The 16,194-nt window shown below is 37.7% G+C and overlaps 1 protein-coding gene across 3 annotated transcripts in view; it reads left to right on the top strand.

Moving 5' to 3' along the window:
* Positions 1-392: 392 nt before the first annotated feature.
* The window catches only part of LOC105218935 (phospholipid-transporting ATPase ABCA3), a 48,446-nt gene continuing 32,644 nt past the window's right edge, over positions 393-16,194 (top strand). For 2 of the 3 annotated variants that reach the window (XM_054232214.1, XM_011194809.3), the window contains exon 1: positions 394-724. The gene's annotated coding sequence lies outside the window, so the exon portion shown is untranslated. Of the gene's footprint in view, positions 725-16,194 lie in introns of all 3 variants that reach the window. The other variant, XM_054232215.1, reaches the window with a different exon arrangement.

Raw genomic sequence — 16,194 nt, 5'->3', positions numbered from 1 at the left:
GTAATCGGTGTTAGATGCCAGTTCGTCACTGTTTACTTGCTCTGTAAGCTTTCAATTTGCCGAACAAAAACAAAAATTACAAATTTATGTACATATAACGGTACGTGTAAAGTGTAAACTGCATTTTGCCGCACTTTGAGTTTCTCAGAATTTTATTTCACGCACTGTTACATGCATATATAGACAGGAAGAGAGAACGCTTAAATATAAATGTGTGTATGTATGTCTAAATTTATGCATTAATCTGAAAAAAGAGAATTGCATCAGTAAGCTCATATAGGCATATACATATACATACATATGTACATATATGCCATATTTGTAATATTTGCAAATGCAAAATAGAAGTTCGAAGAACAGCAAATTCCCAGAATTGCACTGCGCTGTATTTTCAGCGTTCAGTTGCCGCTGTGGCGGCGAGAAAACTATTTCGTTTTGTTGTGAGTTCGTCACAGATACCCGTTAATTGTTCGCATATATGTACAAGTGTAATGTGTATATTATCTATTATTATTTAAAATAATATTGAGACAAAATATTCGCAGTATTACTATTACACTAGCCGGGAATATACAAAGTGAAAATTGTGAAATTTGTACAAGTGGACAAGTGGACAAATTTGTGTTTGAAAAATTGGTATTGAAATTAAAAGCCAGTAACGCTTGAAAATCTACGTACATACCTCCGATTTGTTTACAAAACGCAAAAAGAACAAAGTTTCAAGGTAAATGTCAATGATACAACGAAAATGTGGTGAATAAGAAATGTATGGACATAAATGTTAATCATACGCCTAGTACGCACAACAAGCGAGTGAGTGAATGCTTTGCAGAGCTAGTTAGTGCAGTTTTCCGAAAAGAAACTTCATTCAGTAAGAAGAAATATTGTAGCGTAAAAGAATTAGGTCACACATCTAATATACAGTGCGTAATTGTATTTTAGAAATTATCCGGGGTAATACTCGAATGGCTTAAAATAAAAAAATTACGAAGTTGCCACCTGTTTCAAAAATATGAAATATGAAATGCGTAAGGTTAATAAGTTTTCAGTTCAAAACAGTTTTTAAAGGGGTTTTTAAACATTTAAATTCAATAAAGTGGATATGATTAATAAATGCAACCTGTTTGCAATTTTTTATTAAATGTATAGGATTAAGATATTTTATAAATAAAATTTTTTAAATAACTAAATATGAACATTGACACGTTTGAGAAAATTAATGGTACATACAAGCGTCGAAACGACAACAGTTGTTTCATTTGCTTCCTGTTTGAAACTTTGAATATTTATATAATTCATGTTCAAAATAAAGAAAATAAATACACAATTAAAGACATTTAAGAAAACTTACATATGAAATCTTCCTTGGAGGGGTTGCCACTTGTTTAAGTTTTTTAATAAATATCCACATTCATATATTTGGTGTTGACATTAAATGGAACATATGCATAAATGTTACCAAAATAATCAGCTGTTTATATATCGACCTTCAGTGTGTCAAAAACCATTCCAATCATGCCTATAATATAAGGAAATAATTAATAAAATATATTATTAAACAATGGATTTGTGTAATAATCCTAGTATTATATTCATCCTACTCTTCATTGAATTCAGTTTTAACGTCACACTCAGGGAAGTGACACTTGCCGCGTTCAAGAATTCTATTGACTCTTGACGTAACAATTCAAATGTTTTCATATATGTAGAAACTCTCTTTCTTTAATGTTCACACTATTTGTGATCGTAAAAGCGATAATTATATATTATCTATGCCTATATGCTTGTTCCGCTTACCTTTTGGCAAATTGTGATTAGGTGTGAACCACCTTTGTATGGGAACTTATCACAAGTGAGGCTATGCGCGGAAGTGAGTCGAACATAGATAATATGCAGACATTAATATTAATATTTGTACATATGTATATTATTAAAATATAGATGAATACATGAAGAATATTGATAATTTAATATATTGTAACTAAAATCAGCTAATTTTTATGCGTCATTCTTGTTTTTTAGACATGTATGTACATATATAGATGGAACCATTTGTTTTTTAATCTTCAAGTGTTTGTATATTTTAACTAGTGGCAGTGAGTTTATTTTGAGGCATTAGGTTCTTTAGAATTTTGTGTATGAATATAGACACAAATGTATCTTTTTTTACTGTTGAGGTTGAGGAAGTCACCTCGAACTTCGGCACACACTGGAAATCCAGATCAAACCATTTCGAGTTTCAAAAAGTACTTTACAAACTGTTGGAGTTAAATCAGCAAAACTTAGTGAAAACACCATGCTTCACTATCCTATCTAATGGAAATGTGTCATATGTTTGAAAAAATTGTTTGAGAATATTTCGCTTAGCCAACAGAACCAAACTAGGTTAAATCGGTTCATAACTTCTCTAATTTTTATTGATCTTATTACAAAGTATATATGATAGATGGATAGATCTACGATAATTCAAAATTCTATTTTATTCTGTATACGATACATTAGCTGCCATCGATTGGTCACTTCTCTGCTCGCTATCTTTGGGCGCTGCTCGCCTATCAAAAATTTTACATGTGAAAGCAACAACAAAGATATCTAGTTGAATTCGTGCTGGAGAGTATGCGAATACCTCATTAAAATTCCAATCGTCGCTTGCTGAGTACTACCAAGTTTTGTTTTACTCATTTTGGAACAATTTTACTATTGTGAACGGCTCAAAGGACAAATTACTGTCAAAATAATAAAAATTGTTATACACAAATTGAAATTGTGGTTGAAGAGTTCAGTGCGAACAAGTATATACAATTCGATTTCAGTGCTGCCAGTTTATATGGAAATTTGGAAAGTTTGTTCGATTGGCTTGTCTATAGCAGTTAGCCAATCGATGACAGCTATTGTAATCGATAAATACATCAAGATATGCAGGAAACTCAATTCTGTCTTTTGTAGTTGTTAAAGATGTGCTACTATCGATCCGCAGTGCCAAACTTTTATCCAAATTTTCTGAAAACAATATAATAGTTTTAACCGTTGGGCGAAACAGTCGTTAGTACATAATGTCCATTAATTGCTTTATCTTTCACTGTATGTGTAGTAATTTCATAATATTTACGCACTTAATGTACTTTTGGTAATTTTAGTCTCGTCTCTTTGATGATACCATTGTTGATATTATATATGTACATATAAATATGTATATGTATATGTATATAACATTTCACATAAGAGTATGCACATATTATATGAAGGATGTCGATTTTGGCACCTACAGAACAAGAGTTTAATAAGTTCTGAAAATCCCGAACAGTTTGCAGAAATTGTTCGAATAAATTTTTAATATTTTTGTATCGAAATACTTCTAATTTGTATTAATATATATTTTAATTATATAGTTGGACCTCGATTACAAATAAAATTCAAATTTTTTTGCATCGAATTACCGTGTTTATTTCTATTATCTACAATTTTGTGTACTTACTTAACCTTCTGTTTTTTTTTTCATTTCTGTTTTTTGTTCGACTGCAAACTTTTTGTCTTTACATAATTTCCCCATGGACATAAAATGCATTTACATTATTATATCATTGAAAAAAAAAAAATAAACGTTGTATGTATAACTAAAATTAAATAAGTAAAAAAATACAAAAAAACTGATATCTCCATTAACTGGAAATATCGATTATACAGAGAGCTTCCGGCCCAGACCGTCCCGGATGATCGAGGTTCAACTTTATTTTATTTTTAATTACTTTTTTATATCTGTTTCACAATGATTTGTTGCAATATCAATGAAAATATAGATAATTTTATTATCCGGTTATGAAATTATTAATTAAATCCTGTAATATCCGGATGGGTATTAAAAAACATACACAGAAAGGAAGGACTAAGTTCGAGAGTAATCGAACATTTTATATTCTCGAAATTTATTGATATAATTATATTAAGGTAACACATTTGAGCCTTCGAGTTGTAGAAGGTTTCATTTTAACATACAATTTTTCAAAAAGCTGGAAAATATAGATTTATACGCATTTACTTCGCATAACGTTTTATTTAAATGCGTTAAAAATGTATTCTTTAATTTTGTTTGTTGTATTTTGCTATTGTTGCTTTTCTTAGAAGATGTATGCAATCCTTGAGTGTAATATCATATTTTTGTTCGCCTCCATACGATAAATAAATACTCTTTTAAAATACTGCCTCGATATAAAAGTTTTGAATTATGTCCTGGTCGAAAAGTTCGATTTATGGAAAGATATTTGTATGAAAGTTGCCTTCTATTGCCACTTCAAGAGTTCGACGGAGAACTTCGAGTTAGGGAAGTTTGAGTTATGGAAGGAAATTAGTATGAAATTTGATTTCTAAACGCTATGTTTCCAGCAGAAATGTTTTGAGTGTACCACCACTCTTAATGAAGTGTTAGTGCAAAGTTCCATTCCGATATCTTCGTTGGTTCTTAAGATATATATTGTAAAGTGAACGAATCAGATGGAATTAAAAATTTTGTTATATGGGAAGTAGGCGTGGTTGGTAACCGACTTCGCCCATTTTTCATCGGCAATATCAGGGTGTTAAGAAAATATTATGTACACAATTTCAATGAAAGCAGTCGAGCACTTCCTGCGATATGGATTTTTTTCACATTTTTTTTTTAATCTGAGTGCAGCACATTTTCGCCATTTCTTCTGTAAAATTTCATATTTCTGACGTTTTTTGTTAATAATTTTACGAAAATTTAATTTTTAGTTGTTTCCGATTTAACCCTCTATTATACTCTCTGTGCAACATGTTGCAAGAGTAAAAAAACTTGGCGACGCTAAAAAGCGTATTCCATATTTACTGTGTCTTTTGCGTCCTTGCGGAGTCATAGGATTCAATGTACATATTCATATTTCCAGTGTCAAGGTATTTAATAACATTGAGCTTACGCAGTCATATACTTACAGCTTTGCATTGCACATAAAGTCTTATTTATATACATACATAAATACATTAGCCATATACCAACTTATATGTACATATGTACATATGTATGTGTGTATGCTTTTATTGCATTTCTGCTATTATACACGAATGCAATTAAACGTCGAATATTTATTTCAGACAAATAAGCAAATATTTTTAAAAGCTCAAAAGCAGTAGTCATATACCATATGAATGTACACATGTTTATGTACACTTTACACCGCCCATAGTATGTACTGGTGCTTGTCTTGCGCTAGTAAGTAACCGTCCGAATTATGGTCCGTCTGAGCTTTTGAGAATTTCTTAGAAGTGCAGTAACCAGCTATTATGCAATGCGGAAGCTTTAGCAAAGCAGTTTCTTGAGAAATGTGGAATTTTCTGTACTACTTAGTTCACATTTATATGGTTTTCTAAATATGCATGCGTTTTTAGATAAAATCATAATGTTAGGCTTTTCCAAGCAAATACGACTCCTTGCACTAGATTTATAACACATTACTGCATTCGATATTAAGCAGCAACAGAATGTGTATTGTATGAGCTGCTTCTGAGAAAGTAGATAACAGAAATTACAAGAATATACGGATTTCCCTTTTATTATGCTTCATAAAAGTGATGTTTACCGTTTAGTAGAAGATTTTAATAGTTGTAAATGGTTATACGGCACGGCTCTGTACAGCTTGGTATCGGAGGTTGAGGATGCATTTGCGACCGGTGAGGTGGTCCTGTGTGCCTTTCTAGACATAGAGGGTGGGTTTGGTAACACCTCCCACGTAAGTGTCACTAGAGCCCTAAACAGGAGGCGGATCGATCCATCGATCGTAAGATGGGTTAGTGCAGTACAAGAATCGCAGAAACGCAGATAGGCTCACGCAGTATACGTCTAGGCACGACAAAAGGCTGTCCCCAGGGTGGGGTTATCTCACCGCTTCTGTGGAGTCTAGTCGTGGACGAGCTATTAGAGGTGCTATCAGAAAAAGGAATACGATGTCAGGGATATGCGGATGACATCGTAATCATCGTCAGAGGCAAATTTGAAAGCACTCTTGGAGACATTGTCCAAAGAGGACTAACCCTAGCGAGGAAATGGTGTATTAATGTTGGACTGAACATCAATCCATCAAAAACAGCCCAGCCCTGGGTTCCATTACACTCAATGGCGAACTGGTAGCTAGGGTAGAGGAAATAAAATATCTTGGAGTATTATTAGATACGAAACTGAGGTGGAAGAAGCATGTGGACTCCGTGATAGCGAAGGCCACCAAGGCACTAATGGTATGCAAACGCCTGGCAGGCAAATCTTGGCGCTGTAGCCCGCACATAATGCGATGGATGTACACCATGATTGTGAGGACTGTAACCACCTATGGAGCGGTGGTTTGGTCTTCAAGGATCTCCCTGGCCACAGCTGAAAAGCAACTGGTCAAACTGCAGCGGTTGGCTTGTATATGCATCACTGGTGCTATGCGCACGTGTCCAACTGCAGCTTTGGAGGCAATCCTAAACCTTACCCCACTTCATTTGGTGGTTGGCACTATGGCCAAGAAAACCTTACTGGCGCTAACAAGGCCAGGTTTAGGAAACAGCAGGATGTTAAGCGCCCGGCAACTGGATATCATCGGTAGGAAGCTTCCAATGACTCTCCTGCCGAGGGACGATATCACTAAAAGGGTTCATCTTGTGAGACGTTTCAAAACAGTAGTATCCAACAAAAGGGAATGGGAGGACTCAACTCTCAAGGAACACGTAAGTAGAAGCAACAACAATGGTACACTGACGAATCAAAGACAGCAGTTGGTATAGGCGCCGGGATAACGGGGCCACGCCTGAAGCTGTCCTTATCCATGGGCAATTTCCCCAGCATCTTCCAAGCTGAAGTCTATGCCATTACCAAGTGTGCAGAGGTAATATTGGACAGGGGATATCATAAGGAACGCATAGCCATTATCAGCGATAGCCAAGCAGCTCTTAAGGCACTATCATCCTTCGAGGTGGACTCGGGGCTGGTCATGGACTGCATAGATACTCTGAACAGGATTTGCAGAAATAACAGCATAACGAATTCGCGGACCAACAGGCAAGGAAGGCCGCGGCCACCAACCCAATCGGGCCAGAACCCTTTATTGCGGTTGGTCGGCATGTTCTTACAACCCGCCTGAAAGAGGAGGAGGCAGTAAGCAGGAATCGCTGTTGGTTGCACATGCAGGGACTTCGCCACTCAAAACTGTTCCTGGCAGGATACAATCTGAAAATATTCAAACAGTTAATGGCGCTCCCCAGGAACAAGCTGAGACAATTGGTGGCACTATATACCGGCCACTGCAGACTACGGTGTCATCTGCACAAAATGGGAATACACTCGTCGGACCTTTGCCGATTTTGTGACTTAGAGGCGGAGACACCAGAGCACCTACTCCTTGACTGCCCGGCGATCGCGAAGGATAGGGGACAGTCGATTGGGGATCTTTATCCCCAAAGAGGAAGTATCGCATGCATCAGCCCTGCAACACTGTTAAGATTTCTTAACGTGACGGGGTTGGAGGGGGTGCTGTGATAACTGGAGAGGGCACAATAGACCTTAGGTCGCGGTGCAATCCTCACAATATAATCTAATCTAATCTAAATGGTTATATGACAAAGGGTGTGAGAAAGACATTTGAAGTCTTACATACATACATATATACATATGTCGTCGTTATACTGTCTGCGGACGGTCGGAAATCAGTATATTCTATTTACAGTAGTTTTCCGAAATAACCAACACATTAATTGTCAGGCCTGTTCGTTACATCGAATTTTTCGTTAATTCGAGTACTCACTTAGAGGTAAGTATGTTTTTCAATAAAAATGAGTTAAATATCCGTAAATTGCGGTTTAATAAATTGTTTTATTAAGTATTTGTTAAAAAATGAGAAACATTAACAAAACAATTCAAATCAGCTAAATTCTTCAAAAATTGACCAATTCTGCCACTTATACTTCTATTTGGAGCTCATCAATAATTTTAAGCTTTTTGATAAAATTGCACATTTTTTTTCAATTTGCACATTTCTTTTCAATTGAGCCTTTGAATTTTTAATTCTGGTTCGATGTTAATTGATTCTTTTTCTCTTTCTTCATATGTTTTCTTCATGTTGTTTGTTAAACCGAGTACTTACAAATCTCCGATGTTCGTTATTTAAGGTACTCAATGTAACAAATTTGTTTGTTCGTTATAAGCTGCTTTCGTTAAAACCAATATTCTTTATTTCGGAAAACTACTGTATTTATAAATTTACCTAGTTCTTCTAAGAGACTAATTAATGAGAATAATATAATAAATTAAGCCTTTAATTAAATCTGTACATATGTACATTTGTATATTTATATTGACATCACAATTTCTCTATTTGAAATAATTTCGAGAAATAGTCAAGATTGTCCGAGTTATCTCGAAGTACTATATAAATAACTATATAAACTAAACTAAACTAAACTAAACTAAACTAAACTACTATATAAAAACTAAACTAAACTACTATATAAATAAATAAGTTAGCTGAGAACACCTGCAGAGCCGGTTTTAGATGCAATGATGCCCCAGATTTTTTTATGCAAAAGTTGTCAAAATTTTTAGATTTTTTAATTTTTATTATAATCAAATTTAAAAAAAAAAACTTATTTGCTTTAGATAAATCGAGCTCATTCACAATTTCGTTTTCGAACGATACGATTTCCAAAGAGTTTAATCTTTCTTGAACATTATAGATCTGAGGTACATAGGTACGTCTTGATTAGCTTCAATTTTGAAAACCTTCTCTCTCCACAGGCGATAGTCATTGGCAAAGTCAACATAATTTTGAGAGAAATCCAAACATTCATCTGTAACATATTTCTTGGTGATATATATATATTTCTGGCCTAATCCTCCATAATGGAAGATGGAGTCATATGAAGAAGTTCACGCAAGTGAGGAAAGTTTCTGACTGTCATTCACTTGGGAGTGGCCAGGAACGATTCTTTTACATGTGGCTCAAGCAGCTCACGACTTCTTAGACCAAGTATCCTCTGGGTAGCTAACAAACATCCGTTTGAAGGCGAGCTAAAGTGAGAAGGCGAAACCCGCTTATGCGGTTGTGCGTAGGGTTTGGGCCCCACCACATAAAAACACCCCCCCAATGAAAAGAACAAAACAGCCTCGGATGAGAGACCCCAGTTTTGATGACGACCACTGCAAACGTTTAAAGGACTACGAAATAGGGGCATGCACCTGGAATGTCCGGACCCTTAATTGGGAAGGTGCCTCTGCCCAGCTGGTTGATGTCCTCGTAAGAGTAAAGGCTGACATCACCGCAGTCCAAGAAATGCGATGGACGGGACAAGGACGGAAGAAGGTGGGTCCTTGTGACATCAAGCTACTTGGCTGTCCCCGGATCGAATCACTCGCAACCAGATCGATCATGTTGTGATAAATGGACGACATGTCTCCAGTGTTTTTGATGTGCGTACGCTTCGTGGTCCCAACATCGACTCGGACCACTATCTTGTAGCAGCTAAGATACGCACCCGCCTCTGTGTAGAAAAGCGCACACGTCAACAAACACAAGGAAGGTTCGACATCGAGAAGCTGCAATCACAACCGACAGCCGAACAATTTTCTACTCGACTTGCACTCCTGCTCTCTGAGAGCACTCATCAGCATCTCGGTGTAATGGAACTGTGGGACGGCATATCAAACTCCTTACGTACAGCTGCAACCGAAACCATTGGTTTTCGGAAAAGTCAAAAAAACAGCTGGTATGATGAGGATTGTCGTCTCGCAGTGGAGAGAAAACAGACTGCCTACCTCGCAATATTGCGATCGACCGCAACACGAGCGGGATGGGAAAGATACCGAGAGCTGAAGAGGGAAGCGAGACGCATTTGCAGACAAAAAAAGAAAGAGGCCGAAATGCGTGAGTATGAAGAGCTTGACAAGCTGGCCGACAGGGGTAATGCTCGAAAATTTTACGAAAAGATCCGGCGACTAACTGAAGGTTTCAAGACCGGAGCACACTCCTGTAGGACCCCCAGAGGTGATCTAGTTATTAATGACCAGAGTATACTGAGTTTGTGGAGGGAACACTTCTCCAGCCTGCTGAATGGCAGTGAAAGTACAACACCAGGAGATGGCAAACCCGATACCCCAATCGATGACGATGGAATAGATGTTCCATTACCCGACCATGAAGAAATTCGAATAGCAATTACCCGCTTGAAGAACAACAAACTGGCGGGGGGCGATGGATTACCGGCCGAGCTATTCAAATACGGCGGCGAAGAGCTGATAAGGTGCATGCATCAGCTTCTTTGCAGAATATGGTCGGAAGAAAGCATGCCTGACGATTGGAATCTCAGTGTACTCTGCCCAATACACAAAAAAGGAGACCCCACAATTTGCGCCAATTACCGTGGGATAAGCCTCCTCAACATCGCGGTTCTGTCGAGCGTATTGTGTGAAAAACTAAAGCCCACCGTCAACAAACTGATTGGACCTTATCAGTGTGGCTTTAGACCTGGAAAATCAACAACAGACCAGATATTCACCATGCGCCAAATTTTTGAGAAGACCCGTGAAAATAGGATCGACACACACCATCTCTTTGTCGACTTTAAAGCTGCTTTCGACAGCACGAAAAGGAGTTGCCTTTATGCCGCGATGTCTGAATTTGGTATCCCCGCAAAACTAATACGGCTGTGTCAGCTGACGTTGAGCAGCACCAAAAGCTCCGTCAGGATCGGGAAGGACCTCTCCGAGCCGTTCGATACCAGACGAGGTTTCAGACAAGGTGACTCACTATCGTGCGACTTCTTTACCTTGATGCTGGAGAAAATTATAAGAGCTGCAGAGCTAAATAGAGAAGGTACAATGTTCTTCAAGAGTGTACAGCTACTGGCGTACGCCGATGATATCGATATCATTGGAAACAACACCCGCGCCGTTAGTTCTGCTTTCTCCAGACTGGATAAGGAAGCGAAGCGTATGGGTTTGGTGGTGAACGAGGACAAGACGAAATATCTCCTGTCGTCAAACAAACAGTCAGCGCATTCGCGTCTTGGCTCCCATGTCACTGTTGACAGTCATAACTTTGAAGTTGTAGATAATTTCGTCTACCTGGGAACCAGCATTAATAGCAATAACAATGTCAGCCTGGAAATCCAACGCAGAATCACTCTTGCCAACAGGTGCTACTATGGACTAAGTAGGCAATTGAAAAGTAAAGTCCTCTCTCAACGAACAAAAACCAAACTCTACAAGTCTCTCATCATTCCCGTCCTACTTTACGGTGCAGAAGCGTGGACGATGTCAACATCCGATGAGACGGCACTAGGAGTTTTCGAGAGAAAGGTTTTGCGGAAGATTTATGGTCCCTTAAGAATTGGCAACGGCGAATACCGCAGACGATGGAACGATGAGCTGTATGTGTTATTCGACGACATAGACATAGTCCAGCGAATAAAAAAACAGCGGCTACGCTGGCTAGGTCATGTTGTTCGAATGGATGAAAGTGCTCCATCTCTGAAAGTATTCGATGCAGTACCCGCTGGTGGAAGCCGAGGAAGAGGGAGACCTCCACTCCGATGGAAGGACCAGATGGAGAGGGACCTGGCTTAGCTTGGAATAACCAATTGGCGCCAAACTGCCAGAAGGAGGGATACGTGGCGCGCTGTTTTGGACTCGGGTATAACCGCGTAAGCGGTGTCTACGCCAGTCAAGAAGAAGAAAAATAATGAAAATAGGAATATTTATCAACGAAAATGGTTTTATTGTTTTTCAAAATATTCTCCATCAAGATTTATACACTTTTGCATGCGCTCAAACCAATTTTCGAAGCACTTTTTTGAGCCTTTTTTTTAGGGGTTGTCAAATTGTGCGGGATCCAACGAGAACAAACCTTTCTTACGGCCAGGTGTTCATGCAATATCGAATGTATGCTGGTGGGAGAAATGCATAGGCATGCCTCTATCTGAAGGTATGTTACATGACGGTCTTGCATTATCAGTTCACGTACGGCATCGAAAAAAAAAAAGCTCCGTCAGGATCGGGAAGGACCTCTCCGAGCCGTTCGATACCAGACGAGGTTTCAGACAAGGTGACTCACTATCGTGCGACTTCTTTACCTTGATGCTGGAGAAAATTATAAGAGCTGCAGAGCTAAATAGAGAAGGTACAATGTTCTTCAAGAGTGTACAGCTACTGGCGTACGCCGATGATATCGATATCATTGGAAACAACACCCGCGCCGTTAGTTCTGCTTTCTCCAGACTGGATAAGGAAGCGAAGCGTATGGGTTTGGTGGTGAACGAGGACAAGACGAAATATCTCCTGTCGTCAAACAAACAGTCAGCGCATTCGCGTCTTGGCTCCCATGTCACTGTTGACAGTCATAACTTTGAAGTTGTAGATAATTTCGTCTACCTGGGAACCAGCATTAATAGCAATAACAATGTCAGCCTGGAAATCCAACGCAGAATCACTCTTGCCAACAGGTGCTACTATGGACTAAGTAGGCAATTGAAAAGTAAAGTCCTCTCTCAACGAACAAAAACCAAACTCTACAAGTCTCTCATCATTCCCGTCCTACTTTACGGTGCAGAAGCGTGGACGATGTCAACATCCGATGAGACGGCACTAGGAGTTTTCGAGAGAAAGGTTTTGCGGAAGATTTATGGTCCCTTAAGAATTGGCAACGGCGAATACCGCAGACGATGGAACGATGAGCTGTATGTGTTATTCGACGACATAGACATAGTCCAGCGAATAAAAAAACAGCGGCTACGCTGGCTAGGTCATGTTGTTCGAATGGATGAAAGTGCTCCATCTCTGAAAGTATTCGATGCAGTACCCGCTGGTGGAAGCCGAGGAAGAGGGAGACCTCCACTCCGATGGAAGGACCAGATGGAGAGGGACCTGGCTTAGCTTGGAATAACCAATTGGCGCCAAACTGCCAGAAGGAGGGATACGTGGCGCGCTGTTTTGGACTCGGGTATAACCGCGTAAGCGGTGTCTACGCCAGTCAAGAAGAAGAAAAATAATGAAAATAGGAATATTTATCAACGAAAATGGTTTTATTGTTTTTCAAAATATTCTCCATCAAGATTTATACACTTTTGCATGCGCTCAAACCAATTTTCGAAGCACTTTTTTGAGCCTTTTTTTTAGGGGTTGTCAAATTGTGCGGGATCCAACGAGAACAAACCTTTCTTACGGCCAGGTGTTCATGCAATATCGAATGTATGCTGGTGGGAGAAATGCATAGGCATGCCTCTATCTGAAGGTATGTTACATGACGGTCTTGCATTATCAGTTCACGTACGGCATCGATGTTTTCTGGCACAACGGCTGTTTTTGCACGACCTTCACGCAATTCGTCTTTGAGCGAGCGTCGGCCACGATTGAATTCGTTGTACCAGTTTTTCACAATGCTATAGGATGGTGCTTCCTAGCCATACAAAGATTTTAGTTCATCGATGCACTCTTGCACTTAGTGTTGCCTAGGCCAAAAATATATATAGCAGCCCTCGTATATTGATGTACTTTCAGCGGCCTTTTGATGGTTAAAGGTTCGATACGCCGTAATTGTTTCAACTATTCATACAGTTCCAATCCTTTATGTCCGAGTTGTCTTCAGTTGTGAAAGTGGACCTCAGTTTTCGACATTTTGTCAACAAGAAAGGGTTAGATCTGAGCAATATTGTGATTGCGAGAAACGTGATGTAAATAGTCCTTTGGTCGCAAGACATACTAATTTCTAATTTAATATGAAGACAAAAACAGCTCACTGGGGCAGTTCAAATTTTTATTAACGATTTTCAAGTTTTTTTGTGTAGTTTCTTTTAAATTCAATGGTCTTGGCCTTGCTCAAACTGTCATGCGAAACTATAACCTGTCACCCCGCCCGATCTGCCCTAAATCCGGACATGAACTCCTGATATGAGCATTCAATTTATTTTAGGCAAAGAAGAAGTGAAGAGTAAATTTTACACTCATGTAACGTGTGAATTCCAAACAATTGGCATCTATGTTGTATGAATTAAGTTAAACTTAACATACGAATAAAACAATGAAAAATATTTTTTTAAACCTTTTTGGATACTTGCAGATCACACAACACATCATCATGACATGAGTTCCATGTGTATTAAGAATATGCAAATTTTCTCCTTACACTAACATGAAGTAAGGAAATTTTAAAGACAAAGTGTTTTTAATGTTCTCTTGGTTACTTATTAACATGTATCTCTTGGTAACATATTTTCTTTGAAAATGTTCCCAAAAATTCACAAAATATTATAGGCAACTTGAGCTATTGTCTGAATTTTCATTTATCTAAACTATAACATAATATATACAAAAAAGCGGCTACAAATCGCGCTAATCGCCATACGTATACGTAATAGGGGTGTTGTCCTTTGACATTTAATCTATACATGTTCTAACTTGAGCGATAGCAAATTTTTCATCTCTTCAATACATGTTGCTATTTGTAAAGTAAAGTAAATTTGATTTAAGAATAAAATATGTATTTAATAAAAAAGTGCTGCATAACATTGATTTCAAGTATAAATTAGTTAGCACAGTGTTCTCTAATGTTGTCACCAAGAATCTTCACCAAAACCCAGCTTACTTTTACTTGTAAACAAATATTTTAATGACACATAGCCACTTTAAAACTATCGATTCAACTTTTCCCTGAACCCAGATTGTGCATCATAAGAAATTGCTAGTTAATTATCGTGAAACTCTTACTCATGGGTCTCGACATAAACGGCGGGAATAAACAAATCAATATGTGATTCATGATACACGTTTCTTTTTCTAGTTTTCTCGTTTATTTTGTTTAGTAGAATGATTACGTTTTTTATAATTTGTTTTATGTAATCGCTGTAGTTGTACATTATTTGCATCTTTTTGTTGGCAAGTGACGATTAAATTTACAAATTCTTAGGAAATGTGAACGATTACAAATACAAAACATCACAACAAAATAAAAAACAAACAAATGTCATCAATTAAAATGAATTCACGTGAATATACGCGACAGTTGTACGTATGTACGTATATAAATACATGTATGTAAATATGTATGTATGTGTGTAAAATTGCATTTAAATTCATATTATTAATTCGTTTGCATCGAGAGCATATTTGAGTGTACACATGTTCATAAATATATACAATGGAGAGATATATGCGCATATGTAGGTAATCATGGACTGATTCTAAACTCGCCTGGAACTCACTTTAGACAGAGCTGTCATACACCCATATTTTCATGACGTACTTACTACATATGTATATCTCCAACCAGACCGAATAGCTTTAAATTGGAAGTGAGTGTGGCTGTAACAAGCTTTCTACCAAATTATGTAACAGTGAAAAGAGAATGTTGCGATCAAGTTTCGTTCTAATCAGTCAAGTTTGTGATATATTTTGTAATTCTAATTATATTGAGGGCGATACCATAAATATTGTGTTCATTAAATATATTTATTTGAAAATAAACATACAAAAAAGTTTGGGTTCTAACCTGAGGGTCTTACTATGTGTACCTTATGTTTATGGGGTCGCTTATTCCGAATGCAAGGTTCATTTATCTCCATTAGATCAGTGTTTTGACATAACCTCGAAAATAATAAAAACAGATAAGGAAGGGATGTAACCGAACATTTTGAACTCTCGCAATTTATTTATTTAACTTTATTTATATTATATAATATACAATTTGACCCACATATTCGTCATATATATTGTATAAAGGCCATTGAAAGTTGGAAACCATAATATTAGGTTAGAAGCACCGAGGTCCTCGTGTTCGATATATGGGGCCTTAAGAACCTATGGTCCGATTTTGGTGAATTTAGAAGCGGGCTGACACACTATAAACATAGTATTTGTGCAAAGTTCTGCACCGATATCTTCACTAGTGCTTACTTTATATATTGTAAAGTAAACGATTCAGATCGTCTTCAAAGTTCTGGTATATAGGTATAGAAGTAGGCATGGTTGTGAAGCGATTTGGCATATTTTCACAACATATCATTGGGAAGTAAGGAAACCATTACAAACCAAGTTTCATTGAAATCGGTCGAGTAGTTCCTGAGATATGGTTTTTAATCCATAAGTGGGCGACGCCACGCCAATTTTCCATTTTGTAAAAAAATCTGAGTGCAGCTTCCATCTGCCATTTCTTATGTGAAATTTAGTGT

The sequence above is a fragment of the Zeugodacus cucurbitae genome, chromosome 5, assembly GCF_028554725.1.
Source record: "Zeugodacus cucurbitae isolate PBARC_wt_2022May chromosome 5, idZeuCucr1.2, whole genome shotgun sequence".
In the NCBI taxonomy this organism is placed as follows: domain Eukaryota; kingdom Metazoa; phylum Arthropoda; class Insecta; order Diptera; family Tephritidae; genus Zeugodacus; species Zeugodacus cucurbitae.
This window is presented reverse-complemented; position numbering and strand designations above follow the sequence as displayed.